Raw genomic sequence first — 27,274 nt, forward strand, 5'->3', positions numbered from 1 at the left:
TCTTATTTTATTTTATATATATATATATATATATATATATATATGTATGTGTGTGTGTAAACTGAGAATATAATAAATATTTAATATATTAAAACATACAGAATGTTCCAGTATTCTAATATTAGAAAACTCTGTTCTAATGGCTATTTTTATGAGATGATAATAGTATGATTTGTCGATTGTGCTTGTGTGAGAAGCAGACTTTTGTGGTGGAGTTGATCAGTCAGGCTGATCAGGCCCTGAGAGCGTCTGCAGATGTCATTTTTCCAGTGCATTTTACGGTTAGCACAGCATGTGATCCAGCCAGTGTTAGCCTCGGCTAGATTAGCACTATGACATGAAAACAGACCTGGATTGAGTGTGTGTGTGTGTGTATCGGTCGAGGAGTGTCGCTGTATTATGCCCTCTCTCTCTCTCTCTCTCTCTCTCTCTCTCTCTCTCTCGATTCCGTGCCGGTGTTAGATCACAGAATGCAGTCATTTGTTGCATTACTGTTGCATTTATATATTTAAGAATATTTTAGCTTGTTTTTCAGCTGCTGTATATGTTGCTATTTTTGCATTTAAATGCAAGGATATTTGTAGCAAATTTTAAGACCTAAATTAAGACTGATAAGTTTTTAAAAATATTTAAAAAAAATTTAAATTGTATTGCATTTTTTTCCCCTTTTAGGCTGCATATTGCTCAGCAGTGGTGTTGTTGGACATATAAATAGATTTTCATGAAATGTGCAGCACATTTTTTCCTGACTGACAAATCGGCGAGTGCGCTTAGATCATTTGCAACTGAGCACCGTGCTGCATGCTCTGTCAGTAATGCAGGCCGTTTCTGTGCATGTGAGTGAGTGATCGACAGCACGCGTGCGTGTGTGAGTGTGTGAGGGCTGCAGGAATGCTGAGTGGGGACGGGTGAAGCCCGACAGGCCGATGGCACTTCCTCTCTGTGTACAGCACAGCTTATCCTCCTCAGGATTAAAGACAGCAGAAAAGAAAAGAGCGATGGCAGGAGCCCCCCTCTCTCTATCTCTCTCTCGCTCGCCCTCCTCTCTCTCTTTTTCTGTGTTTGGAAAAGGGGGGAAAAAAAAGCTCAAACAAAAAGCGTGATTCATTTGCAAATGTGCAGCAGCCCATACGGGTCCCCCATGGTGCAATGGGAGACGAGGAGCGGCGAGAGTGAGGATGAGAGGAAATAAAGGTATAGTAGAGTCGTTCGATTCTGTCTTTGTGGCGTTGAGGCCTAGCCGTATTTGTCAGGCCGGTCGGACTCTTGAATCCATTAGTTTGGTCTGAAACGGAGTGGCTATTACAAACTGGGCCACATATCGTGGAATGTTTACGGGTGTGTGTTTCTGCATGTGTGAGCGGTGGTGCTTGTGATTTTGATATTGTGTGAGTGTGTGTGTGTTTAGCACTGAAGGGGTTTAGAGGCAAAGAGATACCCCTTTGTCTCGGCGGCCCTCATAAATAGATTTTCATGAAATGTGCAGCACATTTTTTCCTGACTGACAAATCGGCGAGTGCGCTTAGATCATTTGCAACTGAGCACCGTGCTGCATGCTCTGTCAGTAATGCAGGCCGTTTCTGTGCATGTGAGTGAGTGATCGACAGCACGCGTGCGTGTGTGTGTGTGTGTGTGTGTGTGTGTGAGGGCTGGTGTTTGGAAAAGGGGGGAAAAAAAAGCTCAAACAAAAAGCGTGATTCATTTGCAAATGTGCAGCAGCCCATACGGGTCCCCCATGGTGCAATGGGAGACGAGGAGCGGCGAGAGTGAGGATGAGAGGAAATAAAGGTATAGTAGAGTCGTTCGATTCTGTCTTTGTGGCGTTGAGGCCTAGCCGTATTTGTCAGGCCGGTCGGACTCTTGAATCCATTAGTTTGGTCTGAAACGGAGTGGCTATTACAAACTGGGCCACATATCGTGGAGTGTTTACGGGTGTGTGTTTCTGCATGTGTGAGCGGTGGTGCTTGTGATTTTGATATTGTGTGAGTGTGTGTGTGTTTAGCACTGAAGGGGTTTAGAGGCAAAGAGATACCCCTTTGTCTCGGCGGCCCTCTTTGTCATTGTTGTGCTGGAATTGAGCTCGCTGCACCTCACTTGACCACAGCAAAGCAATAGAATGGCCCCTAAGTGCTATGGGCTTCGTGTCCCTCTAACAGCACCTCTCCTTTGGGCTTTCACTTCTCTCTCTCACACACATGCACACACACACATGCACACACACACACACATGCAGAATTAATACCATATATTACACCTGTTTCCAGTGTCATTTTTGTTGTTGTTTTGTTCACATTTATGTATTGATTGTTTATTTATTTATTTATTTTATTTTGAAAAACTTGATGGAAGAGAGAATTGTTTAGTATTCAAAGTTTTATTTTCAAAATTTACACTGAATCAAATTTTTAAATAAGTACTAAACTGTTCCAAAATATATATTCAGTAATTGGATTCCCCCCAGTTTTATAGTATTTTTATAGTTTTATAGTATTTGTTTTTCTTTGTATAATAATAGTGAGTGGCCAGACACATAATTTTCTGTACGATAATTAATTATAAAGACACTGAACAACAATTTAAGAGGTCAGCATTTTTATTTTTTTATCTAATTTATAATTAGATATATATATATATATATATATATATATATAAACTTCTGTTTTTTATTTAAATGCTTTTATTAAAAAATTCTGCAGTCCAACAATAAAAATGCTTCTGTACCTATTTTAGCAGCACAAGCGTTCATGTATAGTCTATGCTAGTTTTTTGACAAGTGTGTGTGTGAGGATCAAGGCCAGTGTCTGGTAGAGTGTGTAGACAGATCACATCCGTCTCTGATGGCAGCCATTTTGGTGCCATTTCAAATATGTTTATGAGGAAATTAATTTAGGATTCAGATCTGCTTTATTTTACATAATGCATCAATTATGCAACCATAGTCTCAGTCTGACAATTTAATATTTTAAAATTATTCTAAGAAGCACTGTTATATGTAAATATATATTTGTCCATTTAATAAATCTGTTACTTTGCTCAGTATCACTGAGTGAAAATGCTTTTGATTTAATACTTTTACATTATTTTAGCAGTTTATTTTCAAGATGTAAATAAGCTGTACCAGCTTTTTTAATAAAAGAAAAATAGGACAGCAGTGCACAAATATCAGTGTCTGTGTCTCGGCACTCAGTAGTGTTGTTTTCAATAGTAATGATGATTGTTTACTTCGCAGAATTCTTTTCCTCCCAGACATTATAATTAAATGTTGGGGCGGAAAAAAAGCTGTCTCTTCTTGTTGCCTTCCTATCACATAGGTATTTAATGATACATGAGAGGTGTGGTGTGATTGGTTTATTGGCACGAGGAGTCCTGCGAGAGGTCAGCTCATTGGCTGAGGTGTTTAATTGGTACTGTTGGACACCCCTCCACCCCCTCTTGGGTGTAACTTGTTTTTGCCAGGTGCACTGCGCTCTCTATTAAGTGTTACATAGGACCACAATTAAATCAGGGCTGAGTAAAGCCGTACTATTGCTGTCTGTCCGTCGGAGAATGGGGTGCCTGGCTACTCGTCCGTTGCCCACACAAGCGCACACACAACCTCTGTCTCTGCACTTCTAAACCTTTGTTTTATTCCTTTTGTGCATTCCTTTTGCAAATTTATTAGAAAGAAATTAAAGGAGCTGTGTGACTATACAGAGATGCACAGAGAAGACAGCGGGCGACAGTGTGTGGAACGACCCTTTTGTTGCTTCCATTGAATAAACCTTTCGTCATTATGTTGTAACATATTCAAGCCGGTCCTTTCCCTAATTCTAATTTTGGGGTCTGGATGAGTGGGCTTGGGGTGTGATCGTGCCACTGGGGATTGCTCAAGGCCAGACAGTCACAATAGATCGGTGACCCCCACACTGTGACGTCACGCATGCTGTCTGCCGTTCTGTCAGTGTCAACCAGAGCCCAGAACCTTTTGTGACGCACAACCAGTGTCAACTACTGACTAAAGACAGGCTTGGCGCTCGCATGAAACATTTATGGATCAGTTACTTTGTCAAGTGCCAGTCTTTTGTTCCTTTTTTTCCTGTCCCCTTTTTTTAGATGTGCTTTGTGACAAGTTTGTAACTGTACACATAAGCGAGATAACATTCTTCCCCCTCTGTTTCTCTCACTGTAGTTTAACCCAGCGGTAGGCAACGTCGGTCCTGGAGTGCCGCTGTCCTGTAGAGTTTAGCTCCAACCCTAATCAAACACACCTGAACAAGCTAATCAAGGTCTTCAGAATTACTAGGGCTACAGGCAGGTGAGGTTTTTTTTTAGGGTTGGAGCTAAACTCTGCAGGACATCGGCACTCCAGGACCGATGTTGCCTACCCCTGGTTTAACCTGATGGCTGTGTTTAAAGGTAGACTGGATGATACTAGTCAAGGATTGCGATGCCTTGCGGTTGCTGGAAATAAACATCGAAATCTAATTTGTTCAGTGCCACATAAATATTAATATCCAAAGCTGGTAATGACAGACGTGCTGTCAGGGAATATGACACTCGTGCGACAGGGCGTCAGCATTTGTCAGAAGTCCAAATCACATACAGTATATGGAACTGAGTCATGTTGCATGTAAAAATATCTGCTTAGCCTGCTAAGTTCAATATTGGCTTCCTCCCATAGAAAAGAAGACATTTTAATGAGATCTATGCAACATGTCAGTTGTTTCACCAAGCCAGATCAGTTTTTTTTGCTCAAGTTTACCGGTCCTCAGATGTTTCTCATTCTTAAAAAAAAAAAGTGTTTCAGAAAAGTTATCAGCAATGTCACACACTGCGCCAAGTTACCATTGTCTGAAATGAAAGCCAAAAATTTCACCAAGAACTCGAACATCTCTCATCAAATTAATCTCACAACAAATTGTTTGAGCTTTGCTCAAACTCTTTTTTACTCTTGGAATTTTAGGAGAAGTGTCTGAGAAAAAGTTGCTACTTAAATAAAGAATAACTGAAAACTCCACCAAGAATATGCCTAGCTCTGAAAGAGTACAAGAATACAATTTATCAGAGTCCGATGAGGGTTAGTTTTAGGGGCCGTTTACACAACAACGTTTTCAGCCAAAAACGTAAAACTTTTTATGCGTTTTGCCTGTTCGTTTACACGACAACTGCGTTTTGGGAGAATGAAAAACGCATACTTTTGAAAATGGGTTTCAAAGTGCAAGTTTTTGAAAACGCCACTGTTATCGTTTCCGTGTAAACACCCAAAACGGGAATCTTTGAAAACGGTGACGTCATGCGCGTGTATAGTACGTGTTAGGTATGTAGACATGCGCAGTACTTGTCTATTTTAAAGGCAAGCGCAAACAAACATACACAACAATGGCAGAGTACATGGTACTGTTGTTGCTGCTCAAGAGTTTGCTAACGCTTCTTCAGCGTTTTTGAAAACGCCACCCTTATCGTTTCCGTGTAAACACCCAAAACGGGAATCTTTGAAAACGGTGACGTCATGTGCGTGCATAGTACGTGTTAGGCATGTAGACATGCGCAGTACGTGTCGATTTTAAAGGCAATCGCGAACAAACATATACAACAATGGCGGAGTACATGGTACTTTTGTTGCTGCTCAAGAGTTTGCTAACGCTTCTTCAGCAAAGTGTGGATTTACTTCACAAATATTACAACTAGGGTTGCAAAGGGGTGGAACATTTCCGGTAAATTTCCGGAAACTTTCCAAAAATCCCTGGAATATTCCAAAAAATCCTGGAAAGTTTCCAAAATTTCTGGAATATTTCCGAAATTTACTGGACATTTTCCACCTTTTTACAACCCTAATTACAACCAACAGCGGAGACGCATCATATACAACATATAATCGACCAATACAGCGTTTTTGGCTGTTTTCGCGGATATGTGTAAACGCGAATCGTTTTGAAAACGTTGTCGTGTATATGTGAAACTTTTTAAAAACGCAAGGGAAAAACTTTTCCGTTTTTGACTACATTGTTGTCGTGTAAACGTAGCATTAGGCAGAGCTGCAAGCAGTCGCTGCTTGTGAGGGCCAGCTGTGTGTGTTTTTCTCAGTGTTCTGTAGCTTATCTCCATTCTGGTGTGGGTAACTCCTGTTGGTGACTTTCATTGTGTTTACAGTGGATGGGATGGAGGGGTGGAGGGTGCACAGACATTCGTTTCATCACTTCCTTCCTCCTCTCCGTTTTTATGAATCGATCTGTCATAACAACTGCTAGAGATGTGGAGGAAACTGAAAGAGAGAGAGGGAGAATGGGGGAGGCTCATGGAAAGGAAAGAATTGTTGCATGTTATACAGAAAGGGAACAATAGCAGCCATCCCAAGGCTAGATGAGGTGATCACAGAGCAGTTTCAGGGAAGAGGTTTTGTGTTAATTTTCTTTCTCAACACATGGTCTGAGCAGGCTGAAAGAAAACGTATTAAAACTTCCCGAGAACACTGTGTGTGCGCTTGCCTGCATTTGTCATTTTGTTGGGTCCAAACGCTCTCATGACATAAGCAGAGAAACAGGAAGCCTGGCTGCCATCTTTCACAATCTCCTTCGAAACAGGAACTGAGAGCAGGCCAAGCCATGGCCCCTCGCTGCTAGCAGATGGGTGCCAACCTGTTGAAGGCAACGGGCACGGGGGAGGAGAGCCGCAGAAGGGGCTTGTGTCTGCGGTGGGCCCCCTGGGATCCCTTTCCCTCTCCTGGAGGGTCCGGAGGTGTGGTCACCGTCTGTTATGGGCATGGCTCGTGATGGTGTGTTTAGCACTTGCCAGCAAGAGCATTTATATGCAAATGCTAAACAAGCATTGGTGAGACTAATTACGGCAGATCCCATTGAGTGCGTGCCAGCTCAGAGAGAGGAAGGGAGGTCCTACAAGCTGGGGTGGACTTGCCCTACTTGTTTACTCATTGTCTTTCTTTATTAGCCCCTCATTGACACTCCTCCTCAACGTTAAGGGGGGTCTGTTTGCAGGGGCATCTCCTTTCTACGTGGAACTGACTCCAGGGCTTGATGTAGATGAGAATTGCAAGGCAGCTGGAGTTCCTCAGTTCTTGTTCTCAATTTGGGCAGTGGAAAAAACAGTGCGTACCAGTTTATGGTGGTCAGGTTTGTTTTTGGAACTTTTTTTTTTTGCTTGTCCACAGGTCCACCAACTGGGAACTCAGCTGATCAAGCATCTAGACCAAGTTGGACCGCCTAGAAACCAAAAAAGTTGTGTTTCTACTGACAGGTCACCAAGTTGCTAGTAGTTGTTGGTAATCGCATTTGCATGAAGCCGAACTCTAAACTTTATGCAAATACTCAACTTTGTCACCGATGATACAGATTTCCAGTTGTTGTCTTGGACTGCCTGTGTGAACACCCCTTAAAACCAGTTACCTTCTGAAGATGGATTTTCCAAAAAGTGGGGATGAAACCTCTTAACACATGCCCTCCTACAAAGGATGCTATAACTAATTACTGGTGGTGCTCAAAATGCATTTAGGTCAGCTGTTTTAATTGCATGCAGATTTATGAGTGGAAGAGAGGGAAATATTAACTTTCAGAGTCAGTGGCTCGCACTGACTGTGGACAGAGGTGGTATATACTCAACTCCAAAGTATCCCTGCAGTCCTGTCAGAGAACAGGGCCACACTTACTAAGTTACAGTCCAGAAATGAGCTTTAGAGGCCTAGAATGAGTCAGATATGCAACAACAAAATATTTCACCATAAAGAGTAGAGTTCACAAACCTGGCAGCACATTTTATTTGGCTAATTATTTTTAGGTGCTTGGAAATCTGAATTTATCGTGCTGCTCCAAATGTTTACACACAACAACAGATCTCATATCAGCCACGCTTCAAAACGGACATGCTTTTGTTGATTGAAACGTGTCCCTCTCTTGCAGAAATGGCAACGGTGCTGGAAGCAATTAGCTCCGATGGAATTATGGCAGAAGCAGGCAGCTTTCCAAGAGAGACGAGAGGGCAGGCGATAGGCCTACCTCCATTTTGATGAGATATGTTTTTGAGGTGGAGGAAATGCATTTTGACAGTGTTTGAGACTAGCCAGATCCCCGAGTTTGGAGTTTGACCTCGGTGAAGATAAATCAACTGGATAAGCTTTGCTCTGGTCTGGTTTCCCGCTCTTTCACAGACCAGCTCATCCCTCAGTGCTTGTTTCTCTTGCCGTTAAAACTAATTAGTTGTGGTGCCTCTTTAGTTATCCTTGATAAGCAGCTATTGTGGGCCTGAGAGATACACTATAACTGTTCCAGAACCTAGTGAGCTGCCTATCTAGACAACATTGTAAGGAATCAATCATAGGCTTACTGCCGATGCGACAGCTGTTCCAGAAAGGTAGGCAGCAACATTATGCTGTCTTCTAAGATACTTGTTTCAAAAATTAACCATGGTTTGATTATAGTAAAAGTGTAGTAACCAGGGTTTTTTTTGACAGATTGATTGCCATTTGTATAACCAAAGTTTTACTACAAATACCATGAATAAACTATGGTTAGTGTAGCAAAACCATGGCTAATTCGTTTTTACCATGGTTTAACTACAATAACCATTTTTGTTTGGTTTTATTTGTAGTATACCACGGTTAATTTTTGTAAGGGTTATGGATAAAAGTAGACGACAAAGTCAGAAGAAGTGTTTATTACATATTTATATTTCATTCAGTGCTAAAAAGTATTAATAATTGTTCAAAACAGACTATTTGTTTTCCCAACATGTTGCTTTTAGTACACCAACATGCTAACACCAAACTGTTTTGGAATCAATTATGTGTGTCTCTCATATGCTTCATGTGGTTAACACAATTTTGCCAGAGTAGGCAGCTGTCTAAGTAAGCCGTAGACAGCTAGGGAGCTCACTAGCTTTTGGAACAGAGCCCATGACTGTGTACTGCAGCCATGCATGCTAATAATTAGCATAGAAGACAGACAACGTGAACAAGAAAGATTCTTACTGTCTTGTCATCCTTTATTTACCCTCCCTCTTGAGTTTCACCACTATATTGCCTTTTCACTGTGCCAAGCTCAACTTCTACACACGCACATGCGCGCGCACACACACACACACACACACACACACACACACACTTAAACACATAACTAGACGCATGACTGTTTGTATGCACAGTGTCTGGTGAGGGGCATGTTTGGCTGGGATACGGTGGTTTGTTCAAAGGTTGTGTATGTTTGTGTAAGCCATGGTTCTTCACTGAGCACAGCTGGTCAGCACTGTTTCTCTTGCAGAGGGAAGCAGAAGTTCTTCTAGACCTCTGCCCTGGACAAGGGTCTCTCTCTCCCCTCACTGTGCCAAACAACTCTCACACACAGATACAGTGGCCTAAAAAGTATTTAAACACTCAATACACATTTAAAATGTATGAATTTTATTACATTTGATAACCGTATCTAACGGCAATTTTTTACAGACGTTTGTACAGTTATGTTTAATCAGCTGGACTTTAGTGGATGTATGAAGTCAGTTCTCCTGTAGTTCACATAGCTGTAGCTCATCACATTAACCATAAACAAGATCCACTAATGTTTGACAGCCAGATAGCGTCCGGAATACTACTTTTTATACTTTTTACATTTTAACCCACTGTAAAAGACACAACATCACAGTAGTTTTTGTTTTTGTTGTTTCAATGCATTTTCTTTATATTGCTGTCTCTCTCTTTCACATTTACTTTTTTTCTTCGACATTCCTTTGTCCAAATTTTAACTTTTTTTTTCTTTATTTTTTTTAAAATTTTCTCAAGGTGCTTTTCTTTTCATTGTCCTTTCTCTCTTGCTCTCTCTCTCTCTCTCTCCATAGGCTTTTCTCCCCATGTCGTCCTGCTTTTTCTTTCTGTGTTGTGTGTTCAGACTCTGTCAGAATTGAGAAAGGCATTCATGGCCCTTAATCCCAATTCCCTCTATCAGGAATGCAAATGTGTGTGTGTGTGTGTGTGTGTGATTGTGTGACCCGCCAGGGCCTGGCAACATCTGCAGGGCTCAACAATAAGGGTGGCCTGCTGGTCCGCAGCCGGTGTGAGAGTGAGTTCAGGCCAGTTAATGGAACTGTAACTTGCCCTGTCAGGTCACAACATCACTACACTTTAATGCTTGAAAGCATAAACGTTTGGTTTCCGTGATGTTTTATGGAACGTTGTTATGGATTATGCTTGTTAAAAAATGTATCACCAAGATGATGTTATCTAGCTGGTTTAGGAAGCTTGTTGAAATTGCGAGTAGAACTTCTGTTATTGGTGAAAGTATCAGTACAAATTGGCTTAAATTTATAAACTAATCAGTAGTTTTATATTTGACAAAACTATATATATATATATATTTTTTTTTTGTGAGGCCAAAAATCTGAACTACTAGCTTGACCAGGCTAGAACGAAAGAAAAAACAAATAAATAAAAAAACGTATTGTTGATCCCTGATCTGCATGAGGAGCCCTCCTCATACTCTCTGTGAATTCATTGTTTCTCTTCACGGCACCATTAACCTTGTCCTGCATGGCCAAGCTCCCAGCCCGGCCCCTTTCAGAGGCCATGTCTCCACACCACGTCTGTCCATCTGGACACTAGACATAACACGCTGTTGACTTTCCCTCAGCAGTGTGTGTATGTGGCTTTGGGGTGAGGGTGGCCGGGGTGAGGCCTTCTGTCAGGCCTGTGGTTGATACTCATCTGGCTTGTAGCAACTGAAGGATTTGTCCCTCATGTTTTACCCACTTCATGAGCCAAGGTGGAGCCTGTCCATGTATAACAGCAAAGCTGTGGTGTCGGCCAATAAAATGTAGTTATTAGATTTGCACCCGCCCCTCTCTGATAGGTATCAGAGGAGAGAGAAATGATTGTTTGGATTGTCTCTGTTTTCAAAATGATAAATTAATGGTAAAGCGCAACTGACAAAGTGAATCTGCATTAAAGCCAAGTGGCGCTGATTGAATTACAGTTTCAGAGACCTAAACTCTGGCCACATTCCTGCATTGACTCGCAAGCCGCAGCGTTGGCTTGTACGAACACATACACACAAAGGCTTCATATATCTGTAGGGTAAATTCAGGTGAATTAAGCCACAGTTTCACATTGACATGACTGTTACAATGTGGCCTGGTTTTCAAGATTTTACCGTTTGTTAAAGATGTACAATAAGAAATTAAGAAAAAATGTGTGTGTGTGTGTGTGTGTATATATATATATATACAGTATGTGTGTGTGTGTGTATAAATGTGTACATATATGTTTGTGTATATATAATATTTATTTATATTATATTTATTTCAAAATAGCTTTAGAATACTAAAGTATGGAATAGCGTATGTGTGTATATATATATATATATAGGGTAAATTCAGGTGAATTAAGCCACAGTTTCACATTGACATGACTGTTACAATGTGGCCTGGTTTACAAGATTTTACCGTTTGTTAAAGATGTACAATAAGAAATTAAGAAAAAATGTGTGTGTGTGTGTGTGTGTATATATATATATATACAGTATGTGTGTGTGTGTGTATAAATGTGTACATATATGTTTGTGTATATATAATATTTATTTATATTATATTTATTTCAAAATAGCTTTAGAATACTAAAGTATGGAATAGCGTATGTGTGTATATATATATATATATAGGGTAAATTCAGGTGAATTAAGCCACAGTTTCACATTGACATGACTGTTACAATGTGGCCTGGTTTACAAGATTTTACCGTTTGTTAAAGATGTACAATAAGAAATTAAGAAAAAAATGTGTGTTTGTGTGTGTGTGTATATTACACACACACACATTTCCCAATCCAGGCCTAGAAAAGTAAAGAAAACAAATTAAATCTATTTAAATTACATTGTAATTAAGAAAAAAATGAAATAATGCTTAATTAAATTTTCTTAATTAAAAATCTTAATTTTAATTAAGAAAAAATATTTATTTATTTTTAAAATTATTTATTTATTAATATAATATTACATTATATTTATTTCAAAAATAACTTTAGAATAATAAACTATGGAATGGAATAATGAAAAAAAAGGTAAGTGTGTGTGTGTGTGTGTGTCAAGTCAAGTCAAGTCAAGTCACCTTTATTTACATAGCGCTTTTAACAATACAGATTGTGTCAAAACAACTGTACAGCATTAATTAGAAAAATAGTGTGTCAATAATGCAAAATGACAATAGTACACTTTCAATTAGAATGTCATTTCAAAGAGAACTATGCAGACTTACTGTTACTTTTTTTTCTTGTCTTTTTGTTTCTCTTCATGTTTTTGCATAGTTTTGCCTTTTGTATTTACATTATTTTGTTGTACTCTTGCCCCAGATCCAGACTTTCTTCATTTTAATTTAAAGTATGAAAATCTAACAAAAATATAAAATGTTAAAAACATTTATATTTATATAAAATAAAAATATATATATATATATATATATATATATATACACTCTATTTTTTCATTATTCTATTCCATAGCTTATAATAATAATAAAATTATTATTACCTGTCATAGAAATCACACTCTTTATTTCATTATTTTTATATTATTAGTTTTTTTTGTACATTCTATTTGTTTCCTTTATTGTTTCTCTTGACCTTACAAGAGAGCACATAATAGAACCAAACTTGCAGTGATTGCTAGTTTCCCGATTTGTAAAGTAGCACACTTTCTCGTGTGTGAGCGAGCACGTGGTCACACACGGCCACACACCCCTCGCATTCAGCGAATGGTGGACAGCAGGGGAGTGGGTGTGCGTGTAGGTCTGTGTATGGATCCCCCTGCAGTCACACACTGTCTTCTTCAGAGCATTTATGTTGGAACAGCGGTGCCGGCCATTGTTATCAAAGGCGCGATTAATCATTACATTTGTGCAAAGCAGGGGCGCTGTTGCCATGGGGACCCAAATGATCTGCACTGCTTTGCATATCAACAGAAAAGTTTACAATCGTGGCAGAGCAAAGGCGAGGCCTCAACTGAAACCTGCAAACCTGCCTCGGTCTTGCACTCTCTCTCTTTCCCTCTTTCATTATCTCATTCACTCTTAGTGAATGTACAAATAGCTCTTCAATAAAACCTTCCGCAAGCTAATCAAGATGGGCCCTAATGAGCCAGGCCTGAGAACACAGAAGAAAAAAAGTGTGTTAACTACTCAGGAAATCTCATTCACATTGATTCCACTCTGTTTAATATCAAATGTGTCCACTAATAAACATTACAACACCTTTTTTTCCCCACGACATCCACCGATCAGACAGTGTTATGACATCATGCGATGCTTAACCGCTTGAGTAATCTGCAGGACAGAAGAGGAAGTAAAGGCGAGAGAGACTTGGCAGTGCTTGAGGAGAACTTTGAGGGTTATGCAGTGTCTGAGGGTGTTTGCTTCCAGCGTTTGCTGTTTGCTGAGAGCTCTGGAATGTTCTTTCTAATGCATTTAGACCTCAAGCCCTGACCTGCCCGAGCTAAAGAGCTTCCAGCGACCCCCGAAACACTCAGAAGGACTTGACGGCATAACTATAATACGCCGTTCGTGCTGAGTGCTTAGTTTTCAATCAAAACACAACGCGACCACATTCAAACCATCCATATTTTTTCATTATCTGCATCGGACACATATTCATCCTGTTTGTTTAGTCATTTCAAGCAAACTCTGCTAGCTGGTTTTGCTGGAATGGTCTCTTGGCAGCCAAATGGGATTTGTATATGTAAATATAATTTGGACATGCAGCGAGGAAAAAAGTTGGCTAATTATAGCAGCTCTGAGAAACATGAGGGTTAGCGTGGAAAATGGGCCCCCAGTTTGGCCCTCGTTTTAGAAACTACAGTGACTGACTATAGCAAAACAAATCTGGACATCATCGAGGACTGTGGGATTGCTGCGTACACCATTTGGAGATCTTCAACAGGCATTTTGTGAAAGTGTTACACAATTTTCAGAGCATAAATCGTTCATTGTTTACTTAAACAAACACACACTCATGACCTGATATTCTGGAAACCAGATTTTGTCCATTCTTCACATTGCATGCCATTCATGTGACAGCTCTGATTACAAGTTTCCAGTTTATTAACAGTTGGTTAATAGGATTTCATGGAAGTAGGTGTCAACATGGCTTGTTCATCTTTAAAGTATGTGTAGCAGGTTTGGGGGCGATAACACACGCACACACACACATGCACACACACAATCACAGATACTTCAGTCTGTGAGTTTTTTTTCATGCCCGTAGTACAAGAGGAAGTTTTTCTTCTGTAATTACATGCAGTCCTGACACATGTTTATACTAGACTCCGCCAGAGTGAGGCTCACTTCGTGACCAAACAGCACTTAAAATTCCTCCCCAAATCATTTATCAGTGCCTTATTCTTCTCACTCCCTCCATTTCCGGTGACCCACTCACTGTTTGTGGAAAGAAGGTATGGTGTGCGTGTCCTCCGTTGCCTGTCGTGTGTATAGTGAAATGTACACACCAGCCACGGTGAGGATGAATGTCGTATGTGGAATCTGTTTAATACAACCCAGCATGTGTTTCCTTTCATTTATTTATTTCACTCTTGAAATAGACGAAGGAAGGAGAAAAGTGGAAAAAGATTATTTGCGTATTTTCTAAATGGCACATTTCCATACTAATCTATTACTTTATTACTGTATGTTCAGTATTATGCAGTATGTATTCTTTACCCAGTATGTAAATGTATTCAAATCATAAAATATCCAGATGATCTACTTGGAAACGAATTACTAAACTACTAAAAATGTGTAGTATACAACTAGAGTGCAGTGCTTAGGATACTGTATCCCATAATGCAATGTCTCAGTCAGTTATCTGGAAGCAATATCAACTTTCTTAAGCGGATTGTAAAATGTGGACATTTTTGCATCCAGTTGGGTTAAAAAGACATAATAGAGTTGATAACATTTTACAATAAAGTTAATTTGTTAATATTAGTTAATGCATATAGGTAACAGTTTTACAGCATTTATAAATCTAAGTTAGTTAATTTATAAATATAAATCAACAATTCATGTTATTTTTTCTTCTCCATAATATGTTAACTAACCTAACATTTTAAAAAGACCGAACCTGCCTCGGTCTTGCTCTCTCTCTCTTTCCCTCTTTCATTCTCTCATTCACTCTTAATGGATGTACAAATAGCTCTTCAACAAAGCCTTCCGCAAGATAGGCCCTAATAAGACAGGCCTAAAATATGAATACACAAATACATTACATTACATACATAAAAATACATTAATGCTGTAAAACTATTTGTTGTTAGTTCATGATACTTAATGCATCAACTAATTTAACAAATGAAACATTATTTTTACCATAACATTTTTATTTATAACTATTATAACTGCTGTGACAAATGTTTTTCAGTTTTACAGTATTTTTAAAAACTAGTCTGCAGTATACAAGTATTCCATTCAGAACATAGCCATTGTTGCCTGTGGTTCTAGTGTTCTCGCTTCTCGGAGCTTAAAGGGAGTGTTTTAAATGTGTCTGGGCTGAATGGGGGTGTGGGCAGTGGTGTGGTAACTATCTGCTGTTATATGTGGAGGAGAAACCTTTGTGGATGTGTAGCGAGCTGGCAGAGCACAGCACAGTGATATTGAGGTCAGCTGTCCCGAATGATCTCATGTTAAGGAATCGGCAAGTCAGCAGGGTCAGAGCAGAAATGCTATGACGACACTTTCTCCATGCCGATAAGGACTTGCCCTCTTTCTGCTCTTCTCCTGGGAAACCGAGTGAGAGAGTCCCACCGGCACCCTACCCACCACACTGGAGAAATAGCACAGATCACACATTGTTCGCACACACTCATTCACCTCTTTTATGAAAGAAGCTACCTTCACTTTTTTTTTTTTTTACGTTTTTCTTCATATTTTCAGAGCACAATCTCTCTCTATTCCAGTTTCTTCCACCACACACAGCCTGTGAAGTTCTAAACAAATATAAAAAATAGATTAAAATAGCCATTGGGATGTTTCCTGGATGTCATGGTGGTGCTAACCGGTGCCTGAACAATCCCTGCCTCTGTTTCCCATGTTGCTCTGACTCTCAGTCCAGCGGACGAACTGAGCTCAGGAATTCGGCATACGGGCATCGAGAGCAGATTCCTCCTACAGAGTTCCGTTTGGAAAGCACAGGATTGTAAACAGATAATGGCTCTCATGCAGAAAGGAACCGGAAGTGGGAGGGATCAGACCGAGTTGGTGCTGGAGTGTGTCAGTGTGTTTTTTTCTCAGTACATGTGACTAGCGTTATGTAATCTTGAGGTCTTAATTTGGCCATTTGAATGCTTGGATTGGTGTAACAAACGTTATAGAACACTGTAAGGATCTTTGCGCATGTGGCCAAATGCGCACACCCTACCCCCAGCCGCTGCTGTTAAAAGATAGAGCCCGAGCTCTTTGTGATTTTGAGGGTGTGTAGATGTAAGATGATCAGCTCTGTTGGGGGCAACTTTGCGCTGCCTGCAGCTTAAACGTTCCCATCGTTTTGCTTTTCAATGAAGAAATTCCCCCGGCACGGACACATTCTGCCACACACACACACTGACACACAAGCATATGTCTATAATGTATGGCTGCGAGGTCCTTGATCAATTGATAGCAGCGAATCCTTTGGTAAATAGTGTTTCAGACGTATTGCCAATAGACTTGAGCTATTGATTGGAGTGTAAATTAAAAACTTAATCAGGTCTCTGAGATAAGATTGATCTCCGCCCCTGGCAAATTACAAGGCGGGCTCGGAGTCAGGCGAGGCGGCCAGCGGCGCCCTAGAAGAGCGTGCCAGTCCCGGGTATCAGACCGCACTCCCCTCTGCCTGGCTGCGGTCTACACTCACTCAGAAAATCTTTGCACGCTCCCTTTCCCGGCCCATTGAGTGTGCTTAGGGTATTTGACATAGTGGATTACTTTGTCAAAGTCTTGAGAAATCAGGATTGGCTCTAAAAAGATTGCTTGTATTTCTTTAATGGATTGACTTGTTTTGTAATCCTCTTCCCCGCATTTTCACACTCTCGCCTAGCCTAGTGATGAAATATGTAAATCGTTAAACTTTCGCCTCGTTTCCTCAACAGCCACAATCCCCCCATTGGTCATTTTCACAATAGCATTTCCACGTCCATGTATGCAGCCTATCATTGTATACATATTCAGCACGAGCCATATTTTATATGTATTAAGACAATCCCTTTGAATTGCGCATTGATTAGATTATGGATTTTTAGAGCAATTGCGAAGCGGAGGTTTTCTCTGTCCCAACCTGTCTCCATTATAAATATTGGGAAATAAGAATGCATCGGAATAGAAGTGTTTCCTGTGATGCTTGTATCCCGGCGTAGGGATGATGCGCCAATAGAATAACCACCGATTTTGTACGATAATTGGCGTTTACCGTTTTTTCAAACTTCAGTGGCATTGTGCTCTTAGGATATCTTCCTTTCTCTGTAATTAAAACCAACATTTAGTCTGTGATTAGAGGATGTACTAGACTCCTCTGTGGGATTATACTGCTCTCATTATCTCTCCATTCTGCTGCTCATATTCAGAGCAGATAGACAGACAGGAGGAGGAAGAGGAAGAAGCCTAATTGCTAGATCACCAGACTTAGTCTATAGGTGAACTTTAGGAAGCACGGGAGAGTAAATCTGTCTGGAGATGCTAGTACCTTTTACAAAGGTTTTTCTTTTTCCCCTCAATCAGTATTCCCATTGGTTTTCATGTAAAAATGCCTAAATTTCTAAAACAATTTGAATTTAATTATAAAGGCTTGTACTTATACCAGCATTAGGTTCCAGGTTAGTTAATACTGATTAGCGCAGGTTTAGTGCTGATCTGGTTGGTGAACCAGTATAGTTATGATGTTCACCAGCAAAACTGAGATGTTGAAGCTGGTCAGAATCTTTAAGAATCTGGTTTATTAAGAAAGTTGTCCTGGTTAGGTTCGTTAAAAACCCAGGGTGGAACACCAGTGTCCCATGATGGGAACCATCACACAACATATACTGGTGACTAGCCTGGTCTTTTCATCAGGATCATTCATGACGCCACTTTTGATGAGGGAGGTATGCTCACCAAAAGGCCATGTTAACTCCTGTCCTCCCAGGAGAAGGGGGTATTGAAGATGTAAGTAATAGCCTCTCTGGCCAGATAAGCTGTAGAAAGACTGGTTTAGTTAGGAAAAGTGTAGGGGGATCTTAGCCTGATAAAACCACTCTTTCCCTCTGTAATACCCAACAGCTAAAATCAATACATAGGATAATACTGCTGCTATTCCTTCAGTTGCTTTTGTCTTCCGCCATGCTCTGCCCACATAGACTGCATCCGAATAAGTGTGTGCATTAATAGACGCCTGCGTAACTGGCAGGGACTGATAGGCGTAATCTACTATATTTTAGATTTACTGATATATTGCTAATTTAGTTCCTCTTGAGGTCATGCATAACTACATGTGTTTTCCCATATCACACTTCACTTGTTCTCTAGATGAGGACCAGTGTGTGAGCTTGTGTTGTGAAGTAACACATGTAGGTCATACGGCGTTAGTGAACCGTGTGTTACTTCCGAGGTATAAGAAGCAAAAGGGTGTGTGTTTGTGTGTCTGTTTTCACTCAGGTCAGGTGTATGGGTAAATCTGAGTGAGGGAAGTTCCTGTCAGCACCTTGATATTTCTGGAAGTGTGTGTCTGAGTGTTTCTTTCGTCCACCTAAATTCGTGTCTAAAAAACATTCAGCTCAGGCCTGCTGGTCTTCGGCATACATGGCCTGCCCTATTCAAAAACACTTTTTACCTCTGGATTTTTTGCTGTACTTCTATAGCCTCTCTCAGTTAGAAATGGTGTTTAAACATTGCAGAATTTTAGTGTGAGTATTAGCCAGAGCTGTGGCCTAGCGGTTAGCTCACATGGTGCTATGGTGCTCATGTTAGGTTGATTTCCTCTTCTTCCTCTCCTCCACCTCATTTCCTGTCTTGAATAAAATACGCAAACTGGATATGTTTTCAGACACTGAATTTCAGGTTAATTGCAGTTAAATTAAATTTATTAGTTTAAATTTATATTAAATGCATGTAGTTGAACTTTTTTTTGGACCCACTTAAATGGGACTAAAAGTACCATTACAATTACATTTAAATTGTACTTTTAAAGCAAAAATTTTATTTGACATTACACTGCTTTTAAAAGATTGTGTTTGAAACAGTTTAAGTCCACATAAGTGTACTTTTATTTAGTTAATAATATGTTATCTGCAAGTACAGTACAGTAAAAGTATGAAAAGTACACTAAAAATCTGATGTGCACTTCTTTTTCACCAGGGTACACATTGAAGTTTAATGCTAAGACTCAGAGGTTTGCTCAGATCCTTAATCCCAAGTATGAATCCTCACAACAAGCACTGTTAAAAATGAAAACTGCATATTTTAATTGTAAGACCACTAGTAAAGTGATGTTGTTTTCTATTCCAGCCTTCTCAGCCGTCAAAGTGCAGCTGTAAAATATTGCCCCAGGTGCTGAGAGGTTAGCCTGTGACATCCTCACCCAAAGTGCAGTGTATTAAAAAGCAGTGGGGCCCCAGATCTCAGTATATCACAGAGAGAGAGTCTGTGATAAGGCCTGCCTGCCTGCACGTGGATCAATGGAGGTTACTGACATCATATCACAAAGTGATAGCCAGTGCTTTACCCCCGGCTATTTATCAGCCCACAATCTCATGGAGAGAGGAGACGATGCTACAATGGGCTCTCTGCTTTCTCTCCGTTACCCCTTACTCTGTATCCACACCTTGACCACCCTATCCTTTCACTGTCACCTGTCTTTCAAATTCTGAACTGCTTTGGTGGTGGGCCGTCCACATCAATGGTACTCAGATGCTTTAGCACTACAATAATCTTTCTGACATTCATCTCTCCACCTTTCTGTTGTTGTTGTTTATTTGTTTTGTTTTTAACCTTCTGTCTCAATAATACCGTGCTATGTTTGGACTCAGCGAGCTGTTTCCAAGGGCCTTAATTGGCTATTGAATGCTTTCATTTTTTTTTTATCAAGTATTTTGATCATGGCCACATGTATCGAGCGTACATTTGTGGACTATAATTTCCCATCCTGTAATCTTGTGCCTCTTGAAGCCGAACAAAATGATTTCGGTGTAGGGAGACAAACATCTGTGTCCAAGGAAACATCAATGACCTTCACATCTTTACTGACCATATTTTGTGCCCCTCATCCGTCTCTCTCTTTGTCTCACTTCCTGTTATTATCATCAGACGTCTTTGCTTTGTCAAGTTTTCAGTGTGTCAGGCCCCCTGTGTGACCATGCCTCTGTGTTAGTGTGTGTGAGAGAAAGTGTGTGTCTGTGTGTTTGTGTACGTATGGGCGCTTATACTCTCAGGTAGCGTATGAGTTCCATTTATCAGCTGCACATTGTAGAGGATTTCCCCCAATGTGTTAGTGTGTAACTGCTCTGTCAATACCTGCTTGTCAAGGCTGTGGAGAGCAGAGGGAAAAAGACCCCTCACTCTGTGAACCGAAGCCACTTATTGAGCAGCCAATAGCTATTTACCTCCTGACAGGAAGGGGGAGAGAAGGCCCCAGCTGAGGTAGTCAGACTTTGGCTCTCTCTCTCTTTCTCTGTCATTTGTTTCCATGTCTTGTTTTGTTTGGTTTTAAGTGGACTTATGAAGGATACTTTAGCAGTATAACCTAGCTTCTGTGCATTTCGTTGATCAATAGCTGTGGAAGAACAGATTAAGAACACCCTTGATGTGATTGACCCTCCCAATTTAGAGAGTTTCACGCTACTGTAACACTAATGTAACATTTCCTCTAAGCTTTCCAGACTGAATTTTCTTATTTACTGTGCAGATTTTGGAGGGAAAACAGTGGATTTAAATGTGGTAAATTGTGTTCAATGGAGCTGAGAGTACTACACCCAAAGTTTGGGAGGAGTTCTGTCAATCACAACACAAGTGCTTAGTTCACCGTGACATTTCCTCTCCTGGCTTACTATTTATTAATTAAGTCCAAAGGGGAACCAACATGATTTGAGTTTCATGTTCTGGCCCATGCTTTACTTTCACCTTTTTCTTTAGGAAAAAAAGCATAGCATTATTCTATGTACATTCATTTTTATAGTTATATATTTTACAACAACAATTGTCCCATTTCTGTCCTGAGGAATTTTAGCAATAGCATTTAAGACATAGTTGATACTGAGATCACCCGAGCTTTGAAAAAGCAACATCGGAGCAATAAAATGCCTTCCTTTTGGGTGGTAGCTGGGTGCTTGTGGTGCAGTGATCTGTGTCTTGTGCTGTAAAGCCCAGTTTCCTCTGTGGAATCGCTGTGTTGACAGAGCATCTGGATCAGGGTGAGCTGCTCCATACACGCTCAGTGCCTCACAGTGTGGAGGTGACCCAGCCCAGGCTGACTTTCATCTGGCGGGCACACCCTGCCTATAACCCAACCCCGACCCCCTTCACCCCCTCCGCCCCCGGGCCGCAAACACCTCTCTCCTCTCCTGCCCCATCACCTGCACCCCACCATGAATGCCTGTTTTGATGGATATTTCATTTAAGCTGATCTACTTTGATTCAACAAACAAAAGGAGCTTTTTCTGTGATCTGCATTTTTTCCTCCTCTTCTTTCAGTCCGCTTTTGTTTTCTTTAAACTTCTCACTCTCTCCCTCTCCCTCTCTTTCTTTGTGGGTTGAGCAGAGCGTTGTGTTCCATGCTGGGCTGTTGGTGGCCTGTTGGGACACGTTTGGTATACCTGAGTCACAGAGCAAATGTTTAACTCATGCAGGTCCACAAAGAAAACACACACACATGCATACATGCATGCACAGCTGCCCATATCAGCCTAGCATCAGGTTTCGAGACATAAAGATCTGTACGTTAAAGCAGGCACATGCATACAAGCTCGATAAAAAACAAAGCAAAATCATATGCCCGCACAAATGGCCTCTCAAACATACCACACACTAATAGCCCTCAGTAACCAGGGTGCATTCCCGTTGCCAAATTGGAAATGTATTTCATGTTTATTAAGTTGAAATGAGACGTTAATTCCACAAAAAAAGCAGAAGAGTCATGCTAGAGCAGCGTCTGAAGATGTCCCGCTGTTAAAGGACAGCTGTCCAAACAGGGGGGGGGCGGGACTAGAAAACACATTATATAAACATTTGACAACAGTTGCTCTGTAGTCTGGTATTACTTCCACAAGCGGAGGAGAGACCCGTGGTCCTGGGTTGGGCCGGGCTGAAGGGGGACACCACTGCGGTGGGGTTGAAGCCTGGTGTGCTGAAGAGGTCAGTGGCAGATGAGGGAAACTGAGGATTCATAGGAATCCCGCTGCGGAGAGCTAATCACGTTTGATGTGCATGTGAACCCGAGCAGGTTCGTTGTAACACTGTCCCCACGTGTGAACCGGGATGTGAACTGGGCGCAATTACCCACCAATTGGCTGCCGTGGTTTTCTAGTCCCATAAAGCTGTTTTTATTCTATATTCCAAAATACACTGCACCCACAGTTCCCTATTTTTAAATAAAGATTACCCTTCTCATGTCTCTCTTTCCTTGTATGCATTTTGTGTGTGTGTGTGTGTGTAAGATGATGGTTAGATGCTTGGGGGGGTTTCCAGCGTAAAACCTCCCTGGAACAGAAGGAGGTTTATGTCCTTGGCCTTGTGGTGGGTGGCATCCCAGCATTCCCATGTACATTGCAATTATCTATCACACTGTGAAGGGAAGAAATGTGCATGTCTTGCTCTGATGCATTTATCTGTGAGCAAAACGAAATAGTAGCCTACACCATTAGGTACAAGTAGACTAGAAGTCAGCACATCTTGACACTGAGCCATAGTGCTCAAGTTTGAATCTGGCTTGCGATATTTCTCTTTCCTGTTCCTGTTGTCATTAGTCACCTCTCACTATTGTGAGGTCACAAAAACATTAAAGACAAAAAAGAAGAAATATGCTAGTTATCAGCTAGTGATGAGGCAGAACAGGCTTTCATATCAAATCTTTGGAGAGGAAGAAAGAGAAAAGCGATGAGGAAGGGGATGAGTGGTGGTGAGTTGTATCAGGATAAAGTAGTTAAAAGTGAGTCAGCTGCTTCTTTGGATCTTATCACAGACACGCAAAAATACACAGACTTCCTGTGCCCTGACTGTCATCTCTTTAATATTGTTTTGGAGCTGTTCAGGTGTGGCTACCTTTGGCAGCAAAACCTAGTGCTTAGGGCAATAACAGGCTAGTAGGCAAGGTGCCAGTTCAACTCTGCAACTTTTAACTTCTTCAGCTACTCCCTCTCCCTCTCTTTCTCTTCCTCTGCTTATGTCTTCCTTTCCCAAAGTGAGATTGACCTTTATACAAGACCTGGAACACTTCAGTTGTTACAGACGTCAAACAGAGCTCAAAAAAAGTGTCTATTAAAACATACTTGCAGCCCTTATTTGCTCGTGTGATTCTGTGGGCATTTAAGCAACTTAGAAAGACAACACGTAAGCAAGACACTCACACAAAGACACTTTTTTTCTCTGAGTTGGCCTCAGTCTTTTTAGGATGTGATCTTCCCACATCAGAGTTCAGAGAGTAGAGGTCACGTCTGGAATCACTCTCCGTGCTTCATCTCTTGCTCACATCTAAGTCAGACGTTCTCCACAGAAATGCTGTGGTGAAGGTATGAGGTTGTAGCAGCCAGAAAGTCTATCGTGCAAACAAATAGATAGCTGAGTGCATTTTCAGTCAGCTCTGGTAAATCTAAGGACATTTTGTCATGGAACAGAGCTGTTGGAAAAAGTTAAGATGAGCACAGCTGAACATAGCAATCTGGCTGCTCAGCACTGATACTTTAGTGACTCATGCGCTTGATGCCAGTATTCCTGGCTGTTTTTAAAAATAAACCTCCCCATTTCTCAACCTCATCTCGCTGAACTCTACATAATAGATTTAATTTATTAATTCACTCACCACAGCTTGTCTTGCTCAATCATTACTCCATCCCGGAGTTGAGATGAGCCCCAGTGGACTAGAACTATGCTTGCTTTCCCTCAGGTTCCTGTCAACCATTCAGAAACCTACGGAGATAGCAGAAAAGAGTAAGACGGGTTGAGTTGCTACAGAGGCCTTGCTTAAGCTACGACCTTCTTTTCACCCTGTTTCCATTAAAAGATCAGTTTAATAAATGCGTATTGGTCAGAGCTTTTGCTTAGTGTTTAGAAGGTGCTCATGCAGGAAATTTGTTTGAATCCTGCATTTCCGATTCACTTGTGCATCTTTCCCCATTGTTTCCTCTCACTGCCTTTTATTTTGAAGTAACAAGAAGAGTAACAGTTTAGAATTGATGTGAAAAACAGCGGAAATTTGAACTATGGCTAGTAAAGAAGTGGATGGTCTAATTGTAGTGCACGCAGGAATACTGCTTCTCTTGTGTGCTCAAACAAAAACCTGCGGAGGCAATTGCCTCTCAACTTTCATAAAGGATAGAGAAGAGAAACTGCGTTATTTTGTATTGTAAACCATAATAATATTTTCTAAAAACTATACCTTTGTGAAAAAGCTATCAAGATCGTTCTGTCCATTGAGTGGGACTCTTTTATAAACCCTGGTCTGTTTAAGGTTAGCGTAGTCATGTGGATGTTTTTGTTTGCACGGTAGTACAACGGTAATTAGAAGCTATAGGGACCGTTTGTGAGGCTTTTTTATTTGCTGGCTGCTGGGGTTAAGCTGTCATTATGAAAATGGCCGTCCTTCCCCTGCCGATACCTTTCTTCAGCTTTTGTGTGGAGAGCTGTGCTTTAATTACAGGTCTGTGAGTGATGTCACTGCTGTGGCGTCTCCTGCCATTCACCCGGCGCCTCCCCATTCCCCCCATACACGTGTGCTTATACACACACCTGCCCCAGCTGCCCTCCATACCTACCTCCATCTCACCCCTGAGTCCTCCTCAGCCACACCGGTGCTCGGATCTAAACAACTCCCACCTAACCCCAACCCCCACCCATGATTGTTTAGAGATGTCTTGATTATTTGTTCTGTGAATGTGGTTATTTAGCTTTCCTCCTCAAGCGGAAGATAACAACTGTTGTAACAAGAATGAACTTGTGCCAGAAAGGAAAGAAGTTGGTATGTACGCAGTTGTGAGAGAAAGACTCATTCTGTTTTTTTTTTTTACACATATGCACACCTTTCACATGAGTTTGAAATGTGTGGGAGTATGCAGGGGACATGTCTCTGACTGATTTGAATTCCTCAAGAGGTTATTGCCAGAAAGAGCAGAAGAAGAGGAGACACACCACTGAGTGAGGGAACATTTCAATGGTCGAACACCGGAGAGGTGAAATGGCTGGAGAAGTAGGATAAGGGAATGTTCAAAGCAAATCAATGGACGTCATGCATCATCACTACACCTGACCTAGGGAATGTGTTACCTAAAAGACCACAAAAACCGCCCGGAGACCATGGAGCAATTATCGTAAATGTTAGATGACCCTGCTGGAAAAAAGGAGAAGGATCCATCATGAAGTCTAAGAGCCCTGCAGAAAAACAGGATTGAAGGCTTTCTCTCTGCTTTTTGTGTGTGCGGAGAGAGCAAGGGGAAAGAATGGTAGGTAATGTTATCTTGTTCACAGTTACAAGAATCCTACTCAGAGAATTCTATGGGGTTTCAGGTTTCTAATATGTATATAAAGTTTCTCTGGCACAATGGAGCTTTTGTGGAGTGCAAAATGACCCCCCTCCTTTGCCTCTCTCCCTTCGTTAAAAAAATGCATTCATATGCTAGCAGAGCTACGAGTGCGGACTCAAGTTTCTAATATCTTTATGTGTTGTGTCGTCACAGAGCCCCAGCGGGCTAAAATGTGCATCTCATTCACCAGCTCCGGCACTCTGCCAGCACTGCCAGTGCTCTTTCCAGACATGGATTAGGGAGGAAATCTAGGAGAAACAACAGGGTCCTGAAAAAAAAAAAAAAAACCTGGAATGACAGGTAACCCAAGTCAAAGAGAAAGACAGCAAGAGAACGAGAAAGAGAGAGAGAGAGAGAAGGCAGACGATAATTACAGAGCTTTTTGTTTTCGGGGCCACTTTTAGCTGGCTACTCAAGTGCCTGATCCCAAATATATGCCTTGTAATTACAGTAGTGGGCCCCATTAGGGCAGAGGTCTCTGGGGGGATTATGCCTTGTATGTGTATGTGTGGTGAGGTAAGCGATGGCACATTTGTGCACCATATCCTTGTCCTGATTGGCTGAAGATGCTTGGGTCAAGTTGGTTGAGTCAAGTCCTGCTTTCAAGTCTGTTACTGCTTGAAATGTCCATTCTCAGAGTTCACAGCTGAAACACAACCTAATTCACATCTGTGGGTGTCTCCTCACTACAAGCGTTCCTTTTCGCTCTTTCTTTCCCTGTGTTCTGATGCAAGGAGATGTATGGTGATTATGACAGGCTGTCTCAGTGATGACTGCCCAGTGTGGCGTGTGTCATGTCGAGTTGACTGGGACTTTTTGGTGGGGTGTCCATAGAGGCCAAGTGGTAGGAACACCACCAGTGCTGGGTATCACTAGACTGAAGGAGACAGTGCCAGACCTCATTTACAGGGGAATTTTCAAGCCATGGCACCCGGCCAGATCCTTCCATTGTCTTAGCCCTTGTAGATTAACACGGTGACACACAAACACAAGCTTAGACGAACAAATGGCATGGAGCCGTGCCTTGAGACTGTATATTGGAGAAGAGGAGAAGGTGACAGCGAGCAGGGGCGTGCCTATGTGTGTGTGCCTTGTGGGTACATCAAGCCAACCTGAGAGCAAAAGAGGGAGATCTGCCTCTTTAAGCTGTTAGCTCTCCTAATAGATTCTTAAGCACTGGCTTTAGTGCATGTTAAACCAGGATTACCCAATCAATTATGGCCAGTACAAACAAGGATTACTTTAAACACTACATTTTTCTTGTGCAGAGGGTAAAAATGAGGCAAATGAAGTGCCTGCTGGTGATAAGATGAGCAACTCATCCAGGTCAGTGTGACCCTAATCAAAGGGACGTTCGTTGTCAGAGGGTTGCCAGGAAAAGGACATTGCTTGGCCTTGCCGTCTTGCCCCCCTCTTCCGGGTCCACACTTTGGTGATGTTATCTTATATTAGCTTGCTGTGTCGCTCGCATCAGTGCAAACTGCAAAAGGCACAAAGGGTGCACTAGTGAGCAAACTTCTGAGCCATCAAATGTCCAATGGGACACTCTGCAGTCTTGTGAACTTAAGTTAAGATATGCGCACACATCA

At 41.3% G+C, this 27,274-nt stretch overlaps 1 protein-coding gene across 4 annotated transcripts in view; it reads left to right on the forward strand.

Annotated features, from left to right (window-relative positions):
* The window catches only part of LOC107715462 (zinc finger homeobox protein 3-like), a 349,927-nt gene that overhangs the window by 202,837 nt on the left and 119,816 nt on the right, over nucleotides 1–27,274 (forward strand). Inside the window, exon 1 of one of the 4 annotated variants that reach the window (XM_016521611.1) lies at nucleotides 1,727–1,788. The exons of the other annotated variants lie outside the window; for them this stretch is intronic. The gene's annotated coding sequence lies outside the window, so the exon portion shown is untranslated. Of the gene's footprint in view, nucleotides 1–1,726; nucleotides 1,789–27,274 lie in introns of those variants that run through there. 4 annotated transcript variants of the gene reach the window in all.

The sequence above is a fragment of the Sinocyclocheilus rhinocerous genome, unplaced genomic scaffold, assembly GCF_001515625.1.
Source record: "Sinocyclocheilus rhinocerous isolate Xijiao unplaced genomic scaffold, SAMN03320098_v1.1 scaffold539, whole genome shotgun sequence".
In the NCBI taxonomy this organism is placed as follows: Eukaryota; Metazoa; Chordata; class Actinopteri; order Cypriniformes; family Cyprinidae; genus Sinocyclocheilus; species Sinocyclocheilus rhinocerous.